Below are 27,612 nucleotides of genomic sequence, written 5' to 3'. Positions count from 1 at the left end.
GTTGGTCTCCAGACAGATTAATAATAAGATATTTTTATGTCCTGGTGTAGGGTCAGATCTTAGAATTTGTCTTTGTAAACCAACAATTTTACCTCCTTTCCAAAGAATATTGTAGCCATCTTTTACAGTGAGTGGTGTTGTGGCTTTATACCCTACTATTGGTACCATCTCATTACCAGATATATTACCAATCAATTAAAGTAAAACCACCAGACATCACTTAAAATAATTCAGTATATTTGCACATGCGGCCTAAGTGTCTAAAGCAAGTACCAGAAATTATGCACCACACATACAAATACAATGTTTTATTATACATTAATATTTCTCCTAAAATATGGGGTGACAGGAGGGAAAGCTACAGAGTGAGCCAAACACCGAGAAGAGCTGGCAGAGACAGTGCGGGTTAGGGAATTTATTAGTGAGAGGTACTAGTGTTTGGCATGAGAAAGAGCAGTGTTGAGACAGGAGGAATTTACAGGAAACTTAGTGTTAGTGTGCCACTTCCTGCATGGAAATTGAGATGAGGAAGCGTAAAGCAAAAGAAAGCATGTTTGTGAGTTTAAGCATGGTAGGAGGTTAGAAGTGTTAGTACTGTACAATCACCGGGGTGGAAGGGTCTACATATGGGATGAGAGAGCCAATTTGTAGGAATTAGGAAGAGTCAAGGTGGGTAAATTGTTCATACAGTTCAGACAAGAAAAGTCAACAAATATTCAAGAACACCTTCCAATTTGGGGGTTTATTATATAAAATATGAGGCAATTGGATTATTAGAAATTTTTTAACAAATTGTTTCCGAACATCTCGTGAATGTTCTGAGGTTCCCACACCATCCTACGGACCTATGGAAGCCACAACAAATGCCATTCCCCTAGGTTGCCCCTGTATTTTTTAAATAAAATATTCATCAGGAAATTAATTTTTTGGTTATCTTCAAACTTTCAAATCTTCTATATTCTGGTGGACTTTTTTTTTAATCCATTCTGCCACATCACAATCATTACAAATAAAGTCACATTTTTCTCTTAAATTTTGGTTATTTAAAGTCATACAGTGGATTTTGGTTTGCTGTAGTTATTTAAGATACACTTTAGCCATACCATGCCATTGGTGTTTAAGATGAGTTATGCTTATGTTGTGAATTTATGGCAATATGTGGCTTTTGACGTGCTATGTGTATATGTGATGGTCAGCTGGTCTATACAAGGCTCAGTTGACAGAGGCAGATGCAATTACTATAAATGATAATGTTTATATATATATATATATATATATATATATGTTATATAGACTGTGCATAGTACATGTAAAAAATAAAAACTGTGAAAAGCTTCTGTCACAACAGAACATTTTTTTTTATTTATTGAAATATGTTCTTACCTACAGGGAACTATAGAAAAAGTAAACAAAATGGAGTGTGCTCCCCTAGTGAAGGCCGCAACCAAAAAATAAATCAAATGCAAATATTGCACTCGCCAAATAGCATTGCGCTGAGGGTGCAGCACCCCAACAGGCATGTTAGCTCAATTCTTAAAGGTCAGATGCCTCCTTATCAATGCCCAACACATAAATCAGCACAATTCAAAGATCAAAGTGTTCCACTTACAGGTTGGTGCCAGACAGTTCCCAAATGGATACACTGGTACAGTCATATAAAAAATATATACCGTATAACAATTTATTGGAATTCTCAGAAAACATGAGTATGAACAAGACTCATCAGATAAGTGCATCTTACCTGAGGAAGAGTTGCTTTTTTTTTGCTTTTTTTTAATTTCCATTGAATATGTTTTTGATATGATTGTGGCCATGTATCCATCTGGAAATTAGAAACAGCCAACAATTCCTGCCTTTTTCCCCCCCACATGACCTATATGGAGGCTTTATCTCCTATCACTGACACCATCTCTAGTAAGCTCTCCAATCTTAAACTCCTGAAGTCAGCCTTTGTACACTCTTTAGGGATCAAACTACCGTATATGTTTTTTTGTAGAATTCAAAGAACTATAGTTTTTTTTATTTCTCTGTCATTGATTTTTCTCTTACAAATAATGACAATAGAAAAAAAATAGATTTTTATGTTGCCGTATTCCGTGGTTTATACCTGTTTTATTGTTCTGTCAACGTAGCCGTGTGAGTACTTGTTTTTAAAAGGACGGATTGTAGTTGGTTCTAATTTGAGTGGGGGCAGGGGGAATTCTGTATGATAAGTACCTAGTAACTTTTGTTTTACTGGTTGTTTGTTATCATTGCAGTTGTAGCAAATATTTATTTTTCCCACTGTGAACTGTTAATAATTTTTCTTTAATTTAGAATTTTAAAGATTAAATAGATGGATATAGTTTTTTATTGTTTTTGTTGGGGGTGGGACTTTTTAGGTATTAAACTTTATCTTTTCTTTTCTTCCCTAGAAAAATAGGTAGAAGCTCATGGCAGATCCGGGACCTTTGTTAGGCCTCTGCCGGCCATGATAAACCATCGGCACCCCATAATCCTATTACGATTCAGTAATGGGATAACAGATAGAGCTCCCTTCCTTTTTCAAATGCCTTACATGCTGGAATCCCTAAAATGGAGTCCCACCCTTTAACCACTTTTTATAATTTTCTTATTAGTGTATTTGTTACAGTATTACATGCAGTAAGGAATATTTGTCCAAAAAATAAGAAAGTGGTGACACGATAGGCATTATTACAAATTTTTTAAGTCTTCCAAATTATACCAAATTACCATAAAGACCAAACCACTTTCTAATATGTCACATAGTCTTGCTATTGGATGAACAGGACTTTAAAGCAGTGCATGTTTAGTGGTAATACAGTACAGTGCTCAGCTATCTTAAACAGGCTGATGAAGTTGGATTGCACGGCAGCACATATGTCTGACCACCGTTCCATTTAGCTAGACACCATGGGATCAATGAGAACAGTATTAAATTGAATCTGTCATCAGTGTCACCTGCACTAACTTGCTGGTACAGGCTTGTAGTGCAGATGCAACAGATGAAAATGATACCAATCCTTGGCCCCGTTTGCCCGTTATCATCCTTGTTGGGGCAGCAGGCTTGGTGCACGGGCGGCGCTCCAGGAGCACGCTGACGTCACGACTGCTGTTTCTTCAAGCCTGCTCACAACTGGGCCGAGTGAGGAAGCAGCAGCCATGACTTCAGCGTGCGCCTGAACACAAATCCTGCCACCCAAATAAGGCAAATAATGGGCAAACTGTGTCATTGATCAACCTCTGGTAATTTTCTTCAGTGTCACCCGCACTACAAGCCTGCACAAACAAGTTAGTGCGGGTGACACTGATGACAATTTCACCTTTAACTTGTGAATGAAGAGGATTTTTAGTATATCAGGGGAACCTATGGTGGCACAGATTTCTCTAAATAAAAGGTTACTTCCAAGCTTGTCCAGTACTGTACTATTATACCTTAAACTTCCAGACCATAAACATTACATTTTATTTGAATTCAGAGTTATATACAACTTAGCGATGTTGATTTTTTTTTTCTTAAATGTAATTTAAAGCATTTTTTTTAAATGATCTTCATTCGAAATTTCCTAATGTTTATTTGCTACTCAGCGAAAGATAAGAAAAATCCTGGAGAATAGCTCACACAGGCTGGAGAAAGAGAGGAGAGCAGATACAAGGCAATCAAGGAAGAATCATATAGGCTGTGTAAATAGAGAATAAAACTCACACAAAGTAAGCACATTTTTTAGAAAAGAACTATGAAATATAAAGCAAGAATGAAAAAATAATAATTTTAAAGGTGTCCATATTGCTTTTAAAGAGGCTGTTCTGGATTAAAACATTGAGGGCCAGTTCACTTAAAAGTGTTGATCTTCAGAACAGACATATGGATAGTGTCCTGCTGTAATTCCTACTTTAAACTCCTAGTTGCTAAAGTGATTTCTCCTAAACCGTCTAATCCAAAAAAAATGAGTTGCATAATTCCAAAAAGTTGTGTAAACTGTTAATTAAAGCTAGAAATGGCTCCATCTAAGTATGTTTACTGTAGAAAGTAAGTTAGCCCTATGTGAACTGTTCTGTAACCTGACATTTTTCATAAAATATGTTTGGTTAATCATGTGAAGCCTGCAAATTAAACTTACTCTTGAAGTGGGTGGTCAGGACTATGCTGCCAAATTACTATTTGCATAGGTGATCTTTTTGTTTTTGCATACTTGGCAGTGTAATCTGTTTGAACATCCTCAAGGGTGTTTCCATCCTTTACTGAAACTCCCAACACATCATATTCATACAACATTGTATGGGAATATTTGCCCAAGAAGTACAGTGGTTATATATGTGCTTAATGAATTTCTCTGGAGATTGTACAATACTAAACTGCATTCACTGGTTGTCAATGGGCCCTAAAGGGGATGGACTAGACTGTAAAGAATAAATATGATATTGACTTTCCTCTATAACTCCTGTTGTCAGTAAATGTCTTCAACTGTGTTTGATTTCATGTTTGCAAATAAAACATAAAATACCCCTCTTTTTATGGAACACTAATACCCAACTGGTGGCACTGACTGTCTACATGGGGTCAGTTACACCTGGTTTTGCTGTACTTTACCACTGTACGTCAGGAAACCTGCAAAAAGATATGCTGACTTATACCATGATGGGTACAATGTGGTAGACTGTGCTTTTGAGTGCCACAAAAAAAAGTAAATATTGCTTTGATCGTAGTCAATAGTAGATCATTTTTGGTCTATTATACAGAATAGGCCTGCGACCAGTATGTAGTGGTATGTGCTAGCATACCTTTATGTTGGGATCCTGGCATACACCTGCAAAGAAAAATTTAAAATAAAGGCCAAGCTCTTCATTGGGTAACACAGATAAATATAAGTACAAGAAATGGATGGTGTTTAAAGCTCAACTACACAGGTTGTGAGCAGCCACAACCACTATTAAAACAGTTATTTCAGCCTCTGTTATGCAGTTATAACTAAAACTATTACAGTTGTTTTTGGAAGAAATTAGCTCTGTTTTTCTATTGATGGATGCCCCCATTAATTCTTGTGAACCGCCTAAAGTAAAAATTTCTAAATCTTGTGAATTATTTGAGGTGTGTAGTTTTTATGTTGATTTGAGATGGTGTTTTTGTTTTAGCATCCAGGCTTCTCATTTTGGAATTAATCTTGAACATTTAAAAATTTGCTGCAAAGCTTCTAAGCCCTTTGCCCATTTGCCAAATGATGCCAATATAAAGTAGACATAGCGTGCATGTGAATTAACCCCTTAAGGACATCTGACTTAAATGTACGTCATGATGCGGTGGGACTTCCCTCACCATGACATACATTTACATCATGAACATGATCGCGAGCACCGGAGCGGTGCTCGCGTCATGCACGGCAGGTCCCGGCTTCTATCAGCAGCCAGGGACCCGCCAGTAATGGCGGACATCAGCGATCGCGATACCATCAATACAGATCACGGCATCTGCGGCAGTGCAGTTGGTAAAATGAATAATTGAATCACCCGCAATGCTGCCGCGGGGATCCGATCATCCATATTGGTGAACAGAGGTCTCCTCACCTGCCTCCGTCCTTCTCCAGGGGGGTCTTTTGATCTGGTCTGAGATCGAGCAGACCAGAGCAGAAGATCGCTGATAACACTGATCAGTGCTGTGCATATGCATATCCCTATAGGGATATAAAAAGTGTTTTAAAAAAAAAGTAAAAGAAAATGTGAAAAATCCCTTCCCCCTTTTGAAATGTAATTTGTCCCCTTTTCCCATTTTACCCCTAAAAAGCGTACAAAAAAATGTAATAAACAACTTTAGTATTACCGCGTGCGTAAATGTCTGAAGTATTAAAATATAATGTTAACTATCCCGTATGGTGAACGGCGTAAACGTAAAAACAAAATAAATTCCAAAATTGCAGTTTTTTTGTCACATTTTATTCCACAAAAATTTATAAAAAGTCAAATACAAACAAAAGTGGTACCAATAAAAACTACAGATCACGGCGCAAGAAATTAGCCCTCATACTGCCTCATATACAAAAAAAATTGTAAAGTTATACGTGGGCAAAAAAGGGCAATTTCAAACATACTCATTTTGTTAAAATAGTTATAATTTTTTTTTTTAAAGTGGTACAATTATAGAAAAGTATATAACATGGGTATCATTTTAATCGTATTGACCAACAGAATAAAGAAAACATGTCATTTTTACCGTAAAGTGTACAGCGTGAAAACAAAACCTTCCAAAATTTGCTAAATTGCGGGTTTCTTTTCCCACATAAATTATATTTTTTTGGTTGCGCCATACATTTTATGGTAAAAAGAGTGATGTCATTTCAAAGTAAAATTGGTCACACAAAAACCAGGCCCTAATATGGGTTTGTGGATGAAAATATAAAAGTTATGATTTTTAGAAGGCGAGGAGGAAAAAACGAAAATACAAAAATAAAATTTGCCTGGTCCTTAACCCCTTAAGGACTCAGGGTTTTTCCGTTTTTGCACTTTCGTTTTTTCCTCCTTACCTTTTAAAAATCATAACCCTTTCAATTTTCCACCTAAAAATTCATATTATGGCTTATTTTTTGCGTCGCCAATTCTACTTTGCAGTGAAATTAGTCATTTTACCCAAAAATGCACGGCGAAACAGAAAAAAAATCATTGTGCGACAAAATCGAAAAAAAAACGCCATTTTGTAACTTTTGGGGTCTTCCGTTTCTACGCAGTGCATATTTCGGTAAAAATTACACCTTATCATTATTCTGTAGGTCCATACGGTTAAAATGATACCCTACTTATATAGGTTTGATTTTGTCGCACTTCTGGAAAAAATCATAACTACATGCAGGAAAATTTATACGTTTAAAAATGTCATCTTCTGACCCCTATAACTTTTTTATTTTTCCACGTACAGGGCGGTATGAGGACTAATTTTTTTGCGCCGTGATCTGAAGTTTTTATCAGTATGATTTTTGTTTTGATCGGACTTTTTGATCACTTTTTATTCATTTTTTAATGGTATAAAAAGTGACCAAAATACGCTTTTTTGGACTTTGGAATTTTTTTGCGCGTACGCCATTGACCGTACGGTTTAATTAATTATATATTTTTATAGTTCGGACATTTACGCACGCGGCGATACCACATATGTTTATTTTTTTATTTTTTTTACACTGTTTTATTTTTTTTATGGGAAAAGGGGGGTGATTCAAACTTTTATTAGGGAAGAGGTTAAATGACCTTTATTAACACTTTTTTTTAAAAAAATTTTTGCAGTGTTATAGGTCCCAAAGGGACCTATAACACTGCACACACTGATCTCTTACACAGATCACAGGCGTGTATTAACACGCCTGTGATCAGTGTTATCGGCGCTTGACTGCTCCTGCCTGGATCTCAGGCACGGAGCAGTCATTCGCCGATCGAACACCGAGGAGGCAGGTAAGGGCCCTCCCGGTGTCCGGTCAGCTGTTCGGGACGCCGCAATTTCACCACGGCGGTCCCGAACAGCCCGACTGAGCAGCCGGGTCACTTTCACTTTAGAAGCGGCGGTCAGCTTTGACCGCCACTTCTAAAGGGTTAATACCGCACATCGCCGTGATCGGTGATGTGTGGTATTAGCCGCGGGTCCCGGCCATTGATTAGCGCCAGGACCGACACGATATGATGCGGGATCGCGGCGCGATCCCGCTTCATATCGCGGGAGCCGGCGCAGGACGTAAATATACGTCCTGCGTCGTTAAGGGGTTAAGGTCAAATCGGGCCTGGTCTTTAAGGGGTTAATATCTCATTTATGTGAAATGAATGTTAAAGGGGTTATCCAGGAAAGTTTTTTTTTTATATATATATATATATCAACTGGCTCCAGAAAGTTAAACAGATTTGTAAATTACTTCTATTAAAAAATCTTAATCCTTTCAGTACTTATGAGCTTCTGAAGTTGAATTGTTCTTTTCTGTATATGTGCTCTCTAATGACACGTGACTCGGGAACCACCCAGTTTAGAAGCAAATCCCCATAGCAAACCTCTTCTAAACTGGGCGGTTCCCGAGACACGTGTCATCAGAGAGAACTTAGACAGAAAAGAGCAACTTTAACTTCAGAAGCTCATAAGTACTGAAAGGATTAAGATTTTTTAATAGAAGTAATTTTCAAATCTGTTTAACTTTCTGGAGCCAGTTGATAGATATGTATATATATATATATATATATATATATATATATATATATATATATAGATATGTATATATATATATATAAATTCTCGGATAACCCCTTTAAATTTCGAAAAAATTCATTTTTTTTGTTTTGTTTTTTAAAAATGATAGAAGGAATTTACCCAAATTTATCATTATCATAAATTACATTGTGTCATGAAAAAAACAGTCTGAGAATCATTTGCCTAAGTTGAAGCATCCCAAAGTTATTAGCACTAGCATAAGTGCTAATTTGAAAAATTGTTCTTGGTTCTTAAGGCAAAAATAATCTGTCATTGAAGGGTTAAGCATGCATGGGATAGACAAAGGGCTATCCTTCATATAAGATAGGGCCAGAATATTGGGCAGCCTAGATGGGCTGAATGGTTCTTATCTGCCGACATATTCTATAATTCTATGTCATGAGTGATATAGCTGCGATATCAATGGAGATGTGCCACACCAGTAACATGCTCCAAAATATTGAATTTAATATTTACAGCTTATGTCTTTTATTGGTCCAGATAACCATGCTTTCGGGGAATAACCCCTTCCTCAGATCAAGGGACAAACTGTGGGAAATCACTTTTTGTGGGGATATCCTTACAGCTGCTTTCACTTTCTTTATCTTCTCTAAAAGGGGCTGACCTATTGTATGGCCCATTCAAGGACCCTCGTGTTCTTCCAGGTCTCACAACAGATTTGTTGTCATTTGGAAAAGATAGAAGACCAACAGAATGTGCTGCTGTACCTACTAGTGTTTCATTGTAACAACACATTGTCGCATTACATCCTAGTATGGGGAATGTAAGTCCATTTTTACTCATCCACCCAGCCTGCAATAACTGTGTGTCCAGCTCCTGTTACCCAGCATCCCCTGTGTTTACTCATCAATATTTGCTTTCTGCGTTGCCTCTTTTACGGACCTGGGTTTTGTTGTAGATGCGAATTGCTGGTTTAAGTGTTTGGAACCACATCAGTTCCATGAGGCAACGGCTGTCAGCTCTGTTTACAGGCTGCAGGGAATGTGCCGTTCACAGGAGGACCTGCACAGTGAGAACCAGGAACATTGCCTGCCACTGTCACACAGGTTCAGGTTCATCTCACCTGTCATAGGGCTCTGGTCAAAGGGAGCTCATAAATCACCGGGTTTGCTTTAATGTTTGTCATAAGAGCTACAAATATTTGTCACTTTACTCCCCCCTCACTATATTTCAGAAGCTCCTTCCCTCTCTAATTTTCCATTAAATTTCTTTTAAGGAAAGGAACATATTAAGCAACACTTTACCCAGGAATGGAAAACTCTTTAGACACCATGTATAGGAGGAATATCTACATCTACATACTAGCCCCACGGAAAGCCATAAACCATTTTCCATTTGACAATTTTATCATGTATAGTATGGTGGTTACTATAAAAGTTTTAAAAAAAAACATGTCGAAGATAATTTACATTTTTTTTTGCATTTTGCACCAAGTATTTATCAATTTCCTATTTTTTAAGACTGAGATGGATGGAAGGTTCAGGTGTTGTCTGTGCAGTGGAGCCAGCACTTCATGTCATACCATTAGTCATGTCTAAAGCTGGCCATAGAAATTAGATCCGTGTCCAGCAACAGTTAGCTCAAGTCTTTGTGCCAGGTTAAACTTGCTTCTTCCACCAACTCAAAACACTTACTCACTAAACTTTAGGAACATTGCTCTAAAGCAGGTAGCTTAATAGATTTCTTCCTTCAAAGAAACTCCTTTACTTTTAAATGATTGACCTAAAATCAAGACCATTATATGGTGCGTTTGGTAACATTTGTTTTATTTCAGAAGATATACAATATACAAGAGAGTAGGTTAGCACTCGCCACATCGGACATCTAAGAGTATCGGAAAAAGGATCCACGGGGAGGCATACAGGGACGATACACCACGATTGTTGGCAGTTTTCACACATCACTACGTGCTTCTTCCAGCCTTAAGAAGCACGTCTGGAAGAAGCACATGTTGGTGTGCGAAACGGCCGACAGTCGCCTCTGAGGTTCCTTATCACCCATGTATTACTCCTCGTGGATCCGGTTTCTGATATTCTTATACATCCATTTTGGTGAGTGCTAACCTACTCTCTTCACTATTGTATATTTCATGTTGGACTATCTGTCCTGTTAAGGTTAGGCACCTAGCAGAAGTCATTGATTTAGTTTACATTGATTTGTTCTGCTGGCGCACACTGGATTTCTTTAGGACATTATAGCTGGCGACCATAATCTCTAGTGCTCTCCCCCTTTATCTCTCTCTATTTTATTGGAGTTATATGAGAAAACTTTTAGGCATGTCCACATCTTTAAACCCTCAGTTTTTTTAGAATGAGAGGTACAAACACTACTGAACTCTGTGTTACTTTGTTTCCTGTAAGCATTTTTCACCTTGCTTCACAAAACCATGTACCAGCTCTGTATTTACTGTGTCTATTCTGCAGCCTGTAATCTAAACAATGTGGATTATAAATCAGATTTGGCAATTGCCTATAGCCACAAAAATTGATAGTTTTTGTTTTTATCCACCACAGTGTTACAATACTTCATCTTTTTTTAATACACTAAAAACTGTGATTCCCTTACCAACAAATTTTTTTATAAATGTAATGTTCCTCCTAACTTATTATTTTCAGGATAGGGGATATTTTTATGATCGTAGGAGTCTAACTGCTGGGATTCCCCCACAATCTCCAGAAGAGTAAACAGAGTGGTGGCCGTGTATGGATACCACCACTCCATTGATTCTCTATGGGGACTGCCAAAGATAGCCAAGTACGATTTGACTACCTTTGGCAGCTCCCATAGAGAAAGAATTGAGCAGAAGTGCGCACACGAGACCACCACTCTTTTCCCAGGGGAGATTACCGAGGGGTCCCAGCAGTACCTCCCACAATCACATAGTTATCCTCTGTAACCAGCATAGGAGATATCTAATGTTCATGGGCAAACCCCTTTGGATGTGACTGTTGAACGTACGTTTGCCATATCTACCGATACTTAGACTGGCACATGGGCTAAGCAGTATGCTGTCTGAAAAGTATCACTGTGAGACTGTATTTCCTGCACATGTATTTCAGGAAATATAGCTCTTACAACTGAACACCCTACCTCAGGTCTTACCTGTTATTTCCCCATTTAAATTAATAAATAAATAAATAAATTGGAAGAGAACACTTGCAATAATTGCATGACCCGCACTGGTGTTTGTCACACAACAGATGGAATACAAAGCGAGAATTTAGTGCAAAGGAAACTAAGGGTATGTTCACACTATGGAATCTCTGCTTGGAAATTCCGCTGGATGAATCGAACATTGGTGTAAATGGGTTTTTGGTTGATCCATTCTCACTGCGGAATTTCTAGAAATTCAGGATTCCTTTAGTATGTTCTTTCACATGCCAATCAGATGCGGCACACAGCTCTCATCAGTGGCATATTTTATCTGCTCTGTGACTCTAGTCTGTGCCTGTGATTGTGAATACTTCTCTCCATTTTTATTTCTGTTACCTGTGCTTTCCGTGACCTTACCTCACCTCTGCTTGTGACCGGACGTTACCTTTGACAGTGGACATATTTGCCCACTCTCTAGGTTTTAACCTTGCTGGTCATGACTCTTTCTTCTGATTTTGTACTGTGCTGCCCTCTAGGTTTATATTCTATGGTTTATCCTTGTATTCTGATTTCGACTGTTTTGCCTGTGTCTTGCTGACCTGGCTTTTCTGACTTTCCTAGATGCCACATGCACTTAATTCAGTGAAGTGACTGTTGCCCAGTTGGGGGCTGCTGTTTAGGGTAGGTAGGGACAGTTGGGCAAGCTTTGTTCTGCAATGCTTCCTACTCCAACATGACACAAACTTTCCTTTTTGCATGAAGTAAAATGAAATCTAAAATTTGACCAGTTGCTATTGGCATTGGTCAGAGTCTTAGCAATTTATTAATTGCTATATTAATCAATATATTATCAAAACTTATTGTTATAAAGTTGCTAGTGATTATCTCATTCCCTAATGGATCTATAGTTTAGCTGTGCAAAAAAGTTAGATTTTTGTCAATACTAAGTGGTTATAATAGGAATATAAAATATAGAAATTACAAAACATACATAAGGAAATGTATTTACCTAAAGTGTCAATTGAAAAAAAAATTTACATGTCAAAAGTTTTGATTAGTCAAGGTCTGGACGCTCATAGTTCCACCGATCTATAGAATGTTTCTCTCTCCCTCTCGCTTCAGGAGGCAGATTCTATAGTAAGTCAATGGGGCCCAATATCCTGCAACAATGAGAGAGAACAATTGGTGGGGATCTGAATATCCAGATATACCCCAACCAATCAAATTTTTTTTTTCAAATGACACCTTATGACCTTCTAAAAAAACATATATATTTTTTTATATATCCCAATACATAAGACCAAATAATTTAAAGAGGATTCAATTTGGAAGTAAGGAAAAGTGATCCCATTATCCATTAGCAATGGGTGTCTATGTATCAGCATTTTCCATCTTATGTCTTATCTTGAACCTGCGCATCAGTAGGATCAGCTACATGCACTCCAAAGATGGAGTTTGACTGATATGGCCGTATCCTTAGTGTTCCCTGTTATTGCACTCTCTACCTTGTGTACGTCTTCTCTCCCCCAACATTGGGCACCACTCCAATTGTGTGCACTCTTTTTTTTTTTTTTTTTTTTTTTTTTTTTATAAAGTTAGCAGTGCATGTGAAAGAATGCCTGAGTGTCCTTTCATGAATGAGTTAAATGTAATCCTATTTGTGTTTGTGGCGCTGTACACCCACATCACCTGTGATCCTGTACAGCAGGTAATTACAGCGCAGCAGCTGGACACAGGCTTTAGGACGCATCAATTGTTCTCCTTTGCCAGATGCTGTGTAGGAAGGACAGTCAACACATCTGTTCCTTTAGCTGCTAATTAAACAAAGCCCAGTCGCTGCTCGTGTTAACCCCTTCTAGACCGCCCCCTCATGTGCTGGAATCTTGGCTCAATTCACCAGGTCCCTCGCCACTGCATAGTTGTATGTAACTATCCCGTTTATAAAGCGTGACACTCACTTTTTTAAGCGCTAGAACAATATTGACTCTATTTGTAAGACATTTCAAATAACATTATTTGCTAGAAGGGTAAGATTTGATACAAAACATATTATATTAGAAATTTCGAGGACCTAAAATAAAAATTAACTTTTAAATATAGGAGATCCCTATACCAGTATCAGATGATTGTTTGTGTCGGGAACTGTAGGGCTACCCATTCCCTGGTTTCCTTCTGCCTACTGTAGTGCTGCGGCAGACACAGTGCTACTAACACAGGGCTCCCCCCCCCCCCACTAAAACCTTATTATGAACATGTGAACATGGCCTTAAAGGGGTACTCCGGCGTGTGACGTCACGCCTCCGCCCCCGTGCGACGTCACGCTCCGCCCCTCAATGCAAGCCTATGGGAGGGGGCTTGCATTGATGGGCGGAGGCGTGACGTCACACGGGGGCGGAGACGTGACGTCACACGCCGCCGGCCCTGTGGTCGCCTGTAATCAGACCCGGAGCGAACACGCTCCGGGGACTGATTTTTACTGGGTGCTGCATGCAAGATCACAGGGGTCCCAAGCGGCGGGACCCCCGTGATCAGGCATCTTATCCCCTATCCTTTGGATAGGGGATAAGATGTCTAAGCGCCGGAGTACCCCTTTAATTCTAACAAAGTCTTCCACTGAAACAACTAATTGAATCACCCTTAAAGTTCTCTCAGAGGTTGTTACCATGTTTCTACATACTGTACTGGGGCATATATATTGATAGTGTCCCTACAAGATAAAACGTGACCAGAAGTGCAATTGCTATTTGACAAATGTGACTAAGGGTGCATGCACACCACGTTTTTGCTATACAGTTCCCGTATACGGTTTCAAGTTAAACACCGTATAGAACTGTATAGAAAACCGTATGCATTGACTTAACATTGTAAACCGTATGTCAAACGCATCATCCGATTTAGTCCATTTTGCATCCTATACGGTTTTGTCCGTTTTTTTTACCCGTACCCAAAACCATAGTCTACCAGGTTTTTCGGTCCGGATGAAAAACTGTATTAAACCGTATACGTTTTTTTTTTTTTTTTTTTTTTTTACATGGGAGTCAATGGGAACCATACAGAACTGTATGTGCGTACGGTTCCAACCGGTTTTCACCATACGGTTTTTGACCTTGCACAGTTTTTTTTTTCTTGAAATTTCACTCAAACAAGTGAAACTTTATTCAAAATGTAGTGAAAAGTTAAAAATGTTTACTTTTTTTCTTAAAAAACGTATGCAACCGGACACCATTTTACCAGTTTTAAACCATATATTAGAAATATTTTTTATTCACCATAAGGAGTGCAATAGCAAAAATAAATTTTAATGAGAGTTACCCTTTAAAGACCCGGCCAATTTTATTTTTGCATTTTTGTTTTTTCCTCCTCGCCTTCTAAAATCCATAACTCTTTTCTATTTCCATCTACAGACCCATATAAGGGCTTGTTTTTTGTGTGACCAATTGTACTTTGTAATGAAACCTAATTTTACCATAAAATGTACGGCAAACCCAAAAGAGGACATTTTTATGAAACCACAATTTTGCACATTTTGGAGGGTTTCGTTTTCACGCTGTACACTTTACGGTAAAAATGGCATATGTTCTTTATTCTGTGGATCAATATGATTAAAATGATACCCATGACTAGATACTTTTATATTTTTGTACCGCTTAAAAAAAATCAAAAACTTTTTGTACAAAATCAGTAATCTAAAATCGCTCTACTTTGACTCTCTTTTAAATTTTTCCGTATATAGGGCGGTATGAGGGCTCATTTTTTGCGCCATCATCTGTACTTTATCGATAGCACATTTGCATATATAAAACTTTTAGATCATTTTTTATAAATTTTTTGGGGGGAATAAAATGTGACTAAAAAGCAGCATTTTTGGACTTTTTTTAAAAAAAATTTTACGTTTACTCCGTTCACCGTACAGGGTCATTAACATTATATTTTGATAGTTCGGACATTTACGCATGCGGCGATACCAAATATGTTTATAAAAAATTATTTTTACGCTTTTTGGGTATAAAATGGGAAAAAAGGACAATTTTCATTTTTATTGGGGGAGGGGGACTGAAGTTGTTCTTTTCTGTCTGGCCACAGTGCTCTCTGCTGACATCTCTGTCTGTCTCGGGAACTGCACAGAGCATAATAGGTTTGCTATGGGGATTTGCTTCTACTCTGGACAGTTCCCGAGACAGGTGTCATCAGAGAGCACTTAGACAGAAAAGAGCTACTCAACTTCAGCAGATTATAAGTACTGAAAGGATTAAGATTTTTTAATAGAAGTAATTTACAAATCTGTTTAACTTTCTGGAGCCAGTTGATATATAATAAAAAGTTTTTTCCTGCAAAACCCCTTTAATCCGGAGACCTCATCGGTCCCTGCAGGGAGGCGGCAGATGGATCCTGGGGGAGTTCAGACGCCGGGCCACGGACCGTATCACGCCACTAGGCACTTCGTCAGGCCGCTGAAGTTGCTAGTGGCATGATACGGTCTGTGGCCGGGGTCTGAATTCTCCTTGGATCCACATCTGCCGCCTCCCGGCAGGGACCGATGCGGTCTACGGATTAAGAGATCCCTCCTGCCAGTACTGTGATTGGTGAGGGCTCCATGGTTTTCTTCTTCTTGTGTGATGATAAATATGTTGGATACTTTTTCTGTTTTTTTGTCCTTGCTGGCTTACGTCACATCAATATTTTGTGCCAACTACACTGCTCTTTCCATTAATGTATCTGGTGCACTTTAAAACTCCACTTAACTCAATCCTATTTTTCTACACACTTTTAAAAACTGTCTAGTGAGATGTGAACAGTGTCTAAAACACATAATAAATTTGTCGCATGGCATGTGCGCCAGTTTTTTTGGCACAACTGGAGCCAGAATTTTGTCTCATTGTGCTTCGTAAATCTCCCTCACTGTTACCATATAACATTCAGCATTCACGAGTCTTTAAAAGGTGTTAACCCCTTTAGGAATTGTAACAGCTCGAAATATAGAAAAGTGACATTTTAAACAACCTGACCAAAAGGACAACTCAGGGATTTTTGGTTTTTCTGATTTTGTTTATCTCCACAAGAATATAGTATCATTTAATTGATTTATATGTAAAGGAACACTGTGGCGTTACCTGATACATAAGGGTGGTTCATGAGAAGTCATGGACTGTCCTTGTGGCCCTGTGCGAAGTATAACAGTATAAAACATTTCTCTGGAGTGTTCCTTTTATGAAGTTGAGATGAAGTTCCATCTCTTTGAGAAATACATGTGGTTTGATACATTTTCTCAATTTTTTTATCAGAAATGTTTTTATTGTAACATAGTAACATCGTTCATGAGGTTGAAAAAAGACCAGAGTCCATCAAGTTCAACCTATATCTCTAATGAGTCCCTACTAAGTTGTGTTTTTAAATTTTTAATACAAAAGGAAAGAAAAAAAACCTTGAAATACCCTATCTCTGCCTTCTGTGCAAAAGTTTTTTTACATACTGTATATGTAGGAGTTGCAGTAGTCCATAATATCCTAAATGCCTTTAGAATGATCTACAAAGAGATTGGTGATAAATACTATACCTACAGAGTATATCCTGTATTGCCTCCTCCATATGCTGCAGCTGAAGTGTGTGTTTGTGTATATATATATATATATATATATATATATATATATATATATATATGGGATCGACCGATATAGTTTTTTTAGGGCCGATACCGATAATCGGTGGAGGTTAGGGCCGATAGCCGATAACTAGGATAGGCGGTCACGGTGCGGGGGCGGGGCATTATCGGCTTATCGGCACGGTAATTGCCGGTACCGATAATGTCCCAAATCGGGATTATCGGCCGATAATATCGGCCATACCGATAATCGGTCGATCCCATATATATATATATATACACACACACACACAAATAATGGGCTGAGTGTAACTTCTTTCTTGTCCAGTTTACTACACACTTGTCAATATGCTACTTGATCTTACTGTCAGGTCTGGATCTGACCAGAGCCTGTGTAAGAGACTAGATAGTCCTGAGCAGTGTTAGAAATTAATTTATTCAATTTACTTAAGTAAAATAAATTCACTTTATTCAAAGTATTTAAGTAAATAGTAGCATTTGTCATCTCTGAGAACAAAATGGATTCACTTGACAATTAGGGAGGAGTCAGTTGTGACAGAAGTTCAAGAAATTGTCTAAATGTAATGGGATTTGCTGATAAGCTTATAAGATGAAAACAATGCTACTGTAGTGGAAAGAGAAGGAATCATGGAGTGTGGAGGATTGGATGAGAGTGATATTTAGTGAGGAATCACCCAAAACAAATTTCACTGCTCTAATATTATATACAGTGACAATACTGGTACAGGACCAGGGACTATGGCAACCAGCAGTATAACTATAGAGGTTGCAGTTTCTATAAGGACCTGTTGTATAGGGGACCTACAGGACTCCTGCTACATCTGTTTCTTCAGGTCTTGTTGCTGGTCAGGGGAATAGCGATATCTCCCTGCTAGATTGTCAACTATGGCCAGACTAGCATGAGCCTGCAGCCCACACATCCACTTACCCAGAGCACTCTAGTGCTTCCAGCTCTTCATGCCCTTCATTTGTCTCATCTATGGTAGCCAAAGATAGAAAAGCAAAAAGTACATAGACTGTTTCACACCCCCAATACTGGCAGGTAGAGAAACAACATAGCGATGAGAGGGGAAACGCCAAAAAGGACTTCTTGTATATGAAGCACAGAGCTGTCATCCAAGAACTGGAAGCTGTACAAGATGCCTTTAAGGGACTTAACCAGCGTTACACTCGTCTTCAAGAAGATGCCCTCACTTCCTCCCACATCTGCCACGTGTGCCTTCCTCTCCAGCATGGAGTGGACTAGTCAGCCAGTAACCTACACCCAAGTACATGAACTTTGATAATACTCAACTCTAAGTACCTCAGCCTAGCAGAGCGCACTGGTAAATTGGGAAGGGTTACAGACTGCAAAGCCAACCACATGCTGGGACTTTAAGACTGAGCCAACACCAGACAGTTTTTATATCAGTATAGCTTAATATAGAGGTGTAACTGGGAGTGTGCACAGGGGGGTAACCCATTCACAATTTGGGCATGTGGCCTAGAACTTTCTTGTTACACCCCTGATGGCAATTATAATGTCAGCAGTCATAGCACAGGTATTCATAGAAAATGTGGGCACTTTTCTCATTCTATTGATAAAAACTAGGATGATAATGCATCTTAACACAGAAGAAAGAACAATAATGGGGACCTGTGGTCAGTCAGAAAAAAACAACAACTGTATTTTAAATTCTTGCTATCTTCCCCTATTCTTGAGATATAGGGGTTTTACTGTTTAGTTTACTAGCTCTGCCTTTTACTTAATAGATGGATGGGAATGTATAATCCCACCCCCAAACATGATAGTCCAGCCCCTAAGCATGCTAATCACACCTCCTTAGCCTAGCATTTACTCCCTATTTAGAAATACAGTTCCCACCCATCTGACTGTTCAGAGAAAAGATGAATAGATGAACCACAAAGTAAAACTCCTTTATCGTAGCAAGAGAGTATAAACATCCTTAAATTCAGGACATCCGAGGCTTTAAAATAAAAACATATATAAAAAAAGAAATTTTTACACTGCCAACAGGTTCTTTTTAAAGCCTTCTTTGGAAAGAATCAACTGAACGCCAGGCCCAGCAACAGCCTAGATCTCAATCAGATTAAACATTTAAGGTAGAAGTGAAAATTATTTGCAAAACTCCATCTCATAAAGCTGATCTGTCATTGCTCTTTGAGAAAGTTGGAACCAGCCTGATGTAGAATATTGTTTATTGAAACCTGTGACCCAATAATTCATACGTCATAAAAGCTTGAAGATAAGCAACAAAGTACCGATTGGAATTTTTTTATTTCATCATTTTTACATGGACATTAATTGATTCCATAATTTTTTCCCTCTGTTATATGGATAAACATGCCATGAATTACGTTCATTTTAATTTGTTTAGTGGTTGTTAAGACATTAAACATAGTTGTTTGTTATATTTGTATATTAGGTACAAAGCAAAAAGTTGGGGATTCCATCGTGTTTGGCAGGGGTTGGATGAATAAGACAGTGGAGTAGAATTATTATTTGTTTTATTAAAAATAGAATAGAGAGGGATTAGAAAAATATAATTATTTACATTTTTATTTATTTCAGTTATCATGTATCAAAGTGCATATGATTCTGTAAAAGGAGAAGGGATAAAGTTCTGCCAAACATTTCTTATGATGACACTGTTAACTCTAAAATGTCCACTTCACCATTTCCATGAAAGATTGTTGGGGTGAAGGTTGTTCTTCTATTTCTACCTTCATCATTGAGAATATAAGTAAAGATTTTGTCACATACATGGAGTCGTGTAAAGTGAACTTACTCTATCGCTATATCACATCGGGCTTATGTCGTGAATATAACCATGATAACTTATTTAGGATCTTTGCAAGCAGGAAATATGAATAACTTTCAGTTCATTGCTCAAGGCTTCCCCATAAGACATCCGTGACTCAGGTAGTTCCTGCAGTTAGGCAAATAACACGTTTGCCAAAGATTTATTAGGGAGGTTATAAGAGTAACAGGCCAGCAGCATTATGTGCAAAGACAACATGATCAGTTTATTTATGTGTATACCGCCAGTACACAAACTGTACCGTCCTGTCTCATTCCTAACAGGTTGGCAGTGCCCATGCTGGTCTGCTTAGATAGACACGGCTCACACTGTTGACTTTACATGGCTCGCTTTTAATATGTATATAGATCTGCTGATAAGTCCTCTTTTTTTCATATATATGTCAATAGAGCCTCCAGTAGCTGTATCTAGTGCTTTTGGCACTGTCATCTCTCTTAGATAGCACTGGCAATATTTATATGTTGACATTAAAAGGGCATTATTATGCACCTGTAAAAACACAGTTATTGCTCTTCGTGTTGACATTGTGTCTAGTATTGTGCATTCTTCTCCGTCATCTTATTAATTTATCTGACACACGTGCCAATCATACAGCGCCCCGAGCCCTCGCTCTATTTATTATCCAGCTGGTATTTTCTTTTTTTCAATTTTATTGTAATGACAGTTATTCCTTTATTCATTCATTCATCGATTCATTCATTTATACATAGTTTCTTCCAGTTAACTTAGCTCTGTTTTTGCTAATTTAAAGAAGCCCTAAATTAATAAATGAGGGAAAAGCAAAAGCAGCAGTTTCCTAATACATCTCTATTATAAGAATTCATTTTACTAGACCCAATTTAGAACACTATTGAACACTTTAGTAATATGAGTTAACCCTTAGGCTATGCTCACACGCCATAATCTCTGCATGGAAATCCACATGGAAATTCTGCACGTGTTTATAGCCTTATTAACTTCAATGGGATTCCGCAGTCCCATTCACACTGCAGAATTTTTTCTGCAGATGTTCCGCAGCAAAAATTTCGCATTCCGCAAAAATTTAAGTCATGTACTATATTTTTGTGGATTTCAAGCTGCAGAAGCCCATTGTAGTGAATGGGGCTTTTTTGTCGGCAAAATGTGGATTTTGTGCTGAATTCGCACGAAAATTAACCTAAGCAATTAATAAAAGGCCCTTTTTTCCATGCGCTGAGTATTCCTGGGAATAGATGTGTAAAAATGCGCATAGCTGCCGAAAGATGCGTAATTTCGCAACCGGATTAATTTGACCGGAATGGCGCATCTTTCAGCAGAATTTCTGATGTCTTAATATGCCCTTATGTTGTATTTTTGGATCTTTGTTTTCTCCTCTTTGCCTTTCAATAGCCAAAACTCTTAAAATGTTTCATCTACAGACCCATAAGGACTTGTTATATGTGTGACCAATTGTACATTTTAATGTTTTAATGACATTTTTTTTTGGGTGGGGGGTAGATTTCTAAGAAATGTGCTTTACGGTTAAAATGACATGTTATCTTTATTCTGTAGGTCCATATTATTATAATGGTACCCAATTTTTAATAGGTTTTGTTATATTTTACTACTTTTAAAAAACTATAACTTTTAAAAATGCTTAAAATTGTCCTCTTCTGACCCCTATAACTCGTTTTTTCCATATACAGCGATGTATGAGGGCTTTTTTTTTTTTTTTTTTTTTGCGTCATGCTCTTTAGTTTTTATCAGTACCATTTTTGCTTTGATGGGACTTTTTGATCTCTCTTAATTATTTTATTTTTCTGGTATATAAAGTGACCAAAAAAAAATCAACAATTCTGGACTTTAGGATGTTTTAACGTATACGCTATGACCTTGTGGTTTAATTCACATTATAGTTTAATAGTTCGGACATTTACGCACACGGCGATACCACATATGCTTTATGTTATTATTTGTTTACATAACTTTATTTGGGAAAGGGGGGTGATTCAAACTTTTCTTTGGGAAGGGGTTAATTCACATTTATTAAAAGATTTCTTTTTTATTTTTACACAATTCTTTAGCCCTTATAGGGAAAGATTACCTGCAATCTTGCAATTGTATACATTGAACAATGCTGTGCAACAGGACGTCCATCCTCTCAGCTGATCAGCAATTTGGCCGCAGTGGTCCCGATCAGCTACCCTGAACAATTGACAAGTACATTTTACTACTTTTAGATGCCGCAGTCAACTCTCTCGCTCTCTTTCTTTCTATCTCTCTTTATACGTGTGTGTGTGTGTATGTGTGTGTGTATAAATATATGTGGTGACCCAGTAAAGAATAAGATGTTCTTCTTTACTTCTGCCCATCCTGTGTGGCAGATGCTGCTTCAATGTCAGTCTTGGGCCCACATTCCTCAGGACTCTATATTATAAACTCTTATGCAATGGTTAAGTTATTGTTTTTTTCTATGTACCGGTCACTTTAAAGCTTAAACCTGTTGTCATGAACCTTGTTCTTAGGGGAGTATGCAGATGTTAACCATGTGACTTATCTGCCCAATGGGATGGCTCTAAGTTGTTCCCTTATATAGTGTATATATATATATAGAATTCAGAGTTCAGTAGAGTTGCTGAGGTACAGTTGAGAGAAGTGTGGAGTCTTTCTGGTCATTCTGAAGGTGGCTTGAGGCCTAGTCCAGCAACACGCATCTACTACCAGTTAACCCCTGCGCCTGGGTGAACATTAAAGCCTGGCGGTAAGCACTAAAGTCTGGGGGATTCAAGTCAAGTCCAGCAAGTCAGTCAGTCAAGTTAGTCTTTCAATTAACTCGAGTCCAGCGTGGGTTACATACAGCAAGTCAGTCACAGTATCATACCACTATAAGTCCCAGCAAGCAGATAAGCTTCCCAAAGTTCACCGTGCATCTCCTTCATGTACCATCTTTCCAACCACAGTAAAGTCAGTTATCCATAACCTTGTGTCGGAGTAATTATTTGCCCCGTGCCTGGCAGAGGAGAAGCTGGTCTACCTTGGGTGGTGTATAGGTCAACCACGCCCTGGTGTCACAAACAGGTTAATTACACACATTACCCTCACCCAACACCACACACACACATATCTATCTATCTATCTATCTATCTATCTATATAAACTTTTTCTTTATCTGATTGGGAGCTCAAGAAGAGAAACCTTTTAGGCTTGGGGGGATTTATTGTTTGCCAAGTTTTTGCCTTCTTTTGCAGATTATTAAGTCATTTTTGAGCCAAAAAATTTTATGCAAAAAAAAAAAAAAGACACTTTTTTAATATTTGGCAAAAAAAAATGTCATCTTTAATCTTTGGATTGAGTTGTCATTGATCAATAGTCGACAAATGTGAAAATAAATAGTGAGCTATAGTTGGATCTCCCATCTAGGTTTATGTACATTGTATATAACATAATAAACTGGGAACATAAAATTAAAGCATAATAAAGGATCCTTTCCAAATTCCTTGTGCATTGACAAGTTATAATGTAATCAGGCTGATGTCATTTATTCCCAGCGCTGAAAGCAGCCATGCCTCACTCCACACCAGAAGAAAACAGCTTCTATTTCATTCCACCGAACACATTTACGTCAATTTCCAATGAGGAAGTCAAAGACTTTTCACATTCCCAAACGTATCACAGTTATAGGGCTCCGAGTATAAGCAAAGCAGTAGTTGACACTGGGTGACTCATGCCTAGGAGTTACTCACCGTCACAACACTGGCTTCTTGTTCAGGAGAGTTAGGGGAAAATTCAGAGCGCGGTTCCTGCCGGACGATGGATCGTGATCCTCACACAAAAAGAAAGTTATTAGAACGTATTTGACACTATATATATACTGCCTACATATATGTCAACAAGTACTGGTATTTCGAAAATGGAATATATACGCATGTATCTATAGCAATACATAACATTTTAGGGAATTAACTGATCTGTCAGTTCTAGAATTCTAGCGAATACAAAATATAGGCATTTTGTATTAATTCCTTTTAAGATTTATACTTATCTGTAAACTCAATGATTGGAATAAAATGGTGTTTAACCAGTCATCAAGGAACTACACCAGGTTATGTCTTCCAAAGGATAGGGGACAAGATGTCTGATCGCAGGGGTTATGATATCCAAAGGATAGGGGATAAGATGTCTGATCGCAGGGGTCCCACCGCTGGGGACCCCCGCAATCTCCCTGCTCCACCCGGCGTACGTTTAGAGCGTCGGGTACAGCTCCAGAGGCTTTCGACATAATGATCATGCCCTGCTCATGAAGTCACGGCCATGCCCACTCAATGCAAGCCTAAGGGAGGGGCGTCACGACCTCTCCCATAGACTTACATTGAGGGGGTTTGGTCGTGACGAGTGGGGCGTGATCATGACGTCACGAGCCTCTGCCCCACATCGCCAGTCATCCAGCACAGAGCGAAATTCGCTTCGTGCACCGGATGTCTGGGGGGCCGCAGCCAAGATCACGGGGGCTCCCAGCGGCGGAAACCCTGCAATCAGACTTCTTATCCCCTATCCTTTGGGTAAGGGATAAGATGTCTAAGGGCAGAGTACCCCTTTAGGGTATGTTCAGAAGTGCGGATTTTCGCAGCGTACTTCGCTGCGGATCCGCCACTGAAGGACCTCCTATATGCTGCCTTTATATGTGCTTGCTCGGAGCGGCAATACGCCGCTACGAGCAGACACACTGTGATGTGCGAGTCGCCGTGCGCATGCGCAGTATACTCGCACATCGCGGCTGCTCTCGGCCTAGCTCATTGAGCAGGGGAAGCGGCCGCGATGTGTGCGAGTATACCGCGCATGCGCGGAGACTCGCACATCGCAGTGTGTCTGCTCGGGGTGGCATATTGCCACACCGAGCAGGCACATTTAAGGGCACCATACAGAGGGTGTAAATTTGATATGTTTCTAGCATTGGGAGCTACGCTGTTTACTGTTTACATCTCCACTGGCCACAAAATGCTGGAGATGACCAGGTGGCCATATTTTTTTAATTTGTGGGCATACCCCTTTAAATGCAACCACAACAATGTAATTTAAGAGGATTCAAAATGTAGGCACACTTAGTACATAATTCTTACCGAGGAGTGCAAACCCTGGTAGGCTGCCCACTTCCAAGACCTGTCTCCTGCAATAATACTGTAATGATAACAATGTTAAACGTTATTCTTGGTTCACGTTAGCTAAATGTAGACCTATTTTTTACATCCGTATTGGCAGCTATAAAATAATATAAATAAATCAAAAATAATTAATAAAATATAAACAAAAATATAAATTATAGGGGTACTCCGGTAGAAACCTTTTTTTTATTTTTTATTTTTAATTTTTTTAAATCAACTGGTGGCAGAAAGTTAAACAGATTTGTAAATTGCGTCTATTAAAAAATATTAATCCTTCCCGTACTTATTAGCTGCTGAATACTGCAGAGGAAATTATTTTCTTTTTGGAACACAGAGCTCACTGCTGAATCACGAGCACAGTGCTCTCTGCTGACATCTCTGTCCATTTTAAGAATAGTCCAGAGTAGGAGAAAATCCCCATAGCAAACATATGCTGCTCTGGACAGTCCCTAGTGAGCAGAGAGCACTGTGCTTGTGATGTCAGCAGAGAGCTCTGTGTTCCAAAAAAGGAAATAATTTCCTCTGTAGTATTCAACAGCTAATAAGTACTGGAAGGAGTAAGATTTTTTTTAATAGAAGTAATTTATAAATCTGTTTAACTTTCTGGCACCAGTTGATTTAAAAAAAAAAAATAATAAGTTTTCCACTGGAGTACCCCTTTAATTACAAATTTGCCCAGATGTGATTGAGAGCCTCTACTCCAGTGGTCTCAAACTGTGGACCTCCAAATGTTGCAAAACTTCAACTCCCAGCATGCCCGGACAGCCGTTGGCTGTCCGGGCATGCTGGGAGTTAAAGTTTTGCAACATCTGGTGGGCCACAGTTTGAGACCACTGATTTACTCCTATACTACTGAAATATATACAGTATATAAATGGAGAGAGTGTAAGTGATTTCTTATTTGTTCTATCATTTATATGGCGCACTTTATAATGATCGTAGATCGGATGTGCAATGTTGTCCTAATCAAATGATTGTATTTGCATTGTTGAACCTCAGCCATTGTTTTCTCTGTGTGCGGCCTCTATCACATTGTCAACAACAAAAAGCACTGTCCCATGAGAAAACCTAAAACCCTTTGAATATACAGTAAGCTAGAGTATGCTTCTCTTCATATATATGTTTGACAAGTAACCTGCCCCACCCCCAGGGGTCAGGTCCTGGGAAAAAAAAAGGTGTGGGAACTCTCCCATTCAAGGGCTGGTCCTGCAAGACTCCTACTAATGGAAATGGTGTTCCTGCTGTGAAAAAAGTGCAGGAACTCAGTTTCTGCAAGACCTGAGCCCTGCCCACCCCCAATTATTATTTGGTCGGTGAAAATCTAATAACTTCATAATGTGCGTTGAAATTTCTTTCTATTGCACTGGTACTCCAGTTGAAAACTATATATATGCACAGCAGAGGTGAGTTATCATGTTAGGGTCCCATCCGATATGAGGCCACCTCCGCGTGGTGGATGGGGGGACACATTTTGATCAAAAAGTGCCCTGAGAGCCTCCATTTTTTGACCTAGAGTGCTGTTGCAACTTTCTTGTTTGTACATTTTGTATTTGCCACAGCAGCGGGCACCTGTGTATTAGGTTGTTGTGCTGGCTATTTTTCCTTTTGTTTTTACTTTATATATATAAATTATTTTATTTTTTTTATCAACTGGTGCCAGAAAGTTAAACAGATTTGTAAATGACTTTAAACTATTTAAAAATCTTAATCCTTCCAGTATACTCCAAATCCTGCCATATGCTCCAAATTAATTTTATTTTATTTTTGAATTTCTTTTCTGTCTGACCACAGTGCTCTCTGCTGACACCTCTGTCCATGTCAAGAACTGTCCAGGAGCTGAGCAGGAGCAAATCCCCATATCAATACCTCTGCGGCTCTGGACAGTACCTGACGTAGACAGAGGTGTCAGCAGAGAGCACTGTGGTAAGACAGAAAGGAAATTCAAAAAGAAAAGAACTTCCTTTGGAGCATACAGCAGTTGATAAGTACTGGAAGGGTGAAGATTTTTAAATAGAAGTAATTTACAAATCTGTTTAACTTTCTGGCCCCAGTTGATTTTCCACTGGAGTACCCCTTTAATTGTATAAAAAAAAAATATCTTCTTTCCTTTAATTATTTCTTATGGCCAATTCATACAAGAATAGCCGAATAGTAAACAAAGTTAACAGGAGGATAACATTGTATACTCTAAGTACTTCGTAGAGATATAGAATAAGAGAAACAGATCAGTCAGCAGCAGCATATTGAGTATTTCCAGCTAGCAAATATTTGTCTACATTAAGAAAGAAAAAAAAAAGAAAGAACGAAAGAACGCATACACAGAGCTTCTAAAGATGTGTGAAAAAGTTGGTATCTGCCTAGGAAAACATAACCATAACTCTTTTTTTAATCATAATACAAGTAATAAAGAAACGTTGTTACAAATAAAAAGCAAATAGATAAGGTTGATGCTCCCACTCATGTCTGCGTGTGTACAAAGCAAACAGATAACAAAAAAAGCTAAGCGCAACTTGACATTAATAAAAATTAAAGCAGATACAATAGATACAGCAGATACAATATATGCAAGTCATAATAAACTTAATAATAAGACATTTACATAATAAACATAATAATAAGACATTTACATTGCCGTATGTGTAATAAAGGGAATTGCCAGTCAGTGATCTAATATGCCATGGAAAGTGTTGTTTCAGACTTTTAAATAAGTATAGAGAATATATTATTTGG

The 27,612-nt window shown here is 38.4% G+C and overlaps 1 protein-coding gene and 1 long non-coding RNA gene across 6 annotated transcripts in view; one reads left to right on the top strand and one right to left on the bottom strand.

Annotated features, from left to right (window-relative positions):
• The window catches only part of LOC130295031 (uncharacterized), a 45,545-nt gene extending 20,658 nt beyond the window's left edge, over positions 1–24,887 (bottom strand). The window contains exons 1-2 of the long non-coding RNA XR_008848675.1: positions 24,841–24,887; positions 23,467–23,546 (exon numbers count right to left, since the gene is read on the bottom strand). This is a non-coding gene — a long non-coding RNA (uncharacterized LOC130295031). The remainder of the gene's footprint in view (positions 1–23,466; positions 23,547–24,840) is intronic.
• The window catches only part of MIPOL1 (mirror-image polydactyly 1), a 339,635-nt gene that overhangs the window by 232,638 nt on the left and 79,385 nt on the right, over positions 1–27,612 (top strand). The window lies entirely within an intron of this gene.

The sequence above is a fragment of the Hyla sarda genome, chromosome 11 (assembly GCF_029499605.1).
Source record: "Hyla sarda isolate aHylSar1 chromosome 11, aHylSar1.hap1, whole genome shotgun sequence".
Lineage (NCBI taxonomy): Eukaryota > Metazoa > Chordata > Amphibia > Anura > Hylidae > Hyla > Hyla sarda.
The sequence above is the reverse complement of the archived record's forward strand: the minus strand, read 5'-3'. Positions and strand labels throughout refer to the sequence as shown.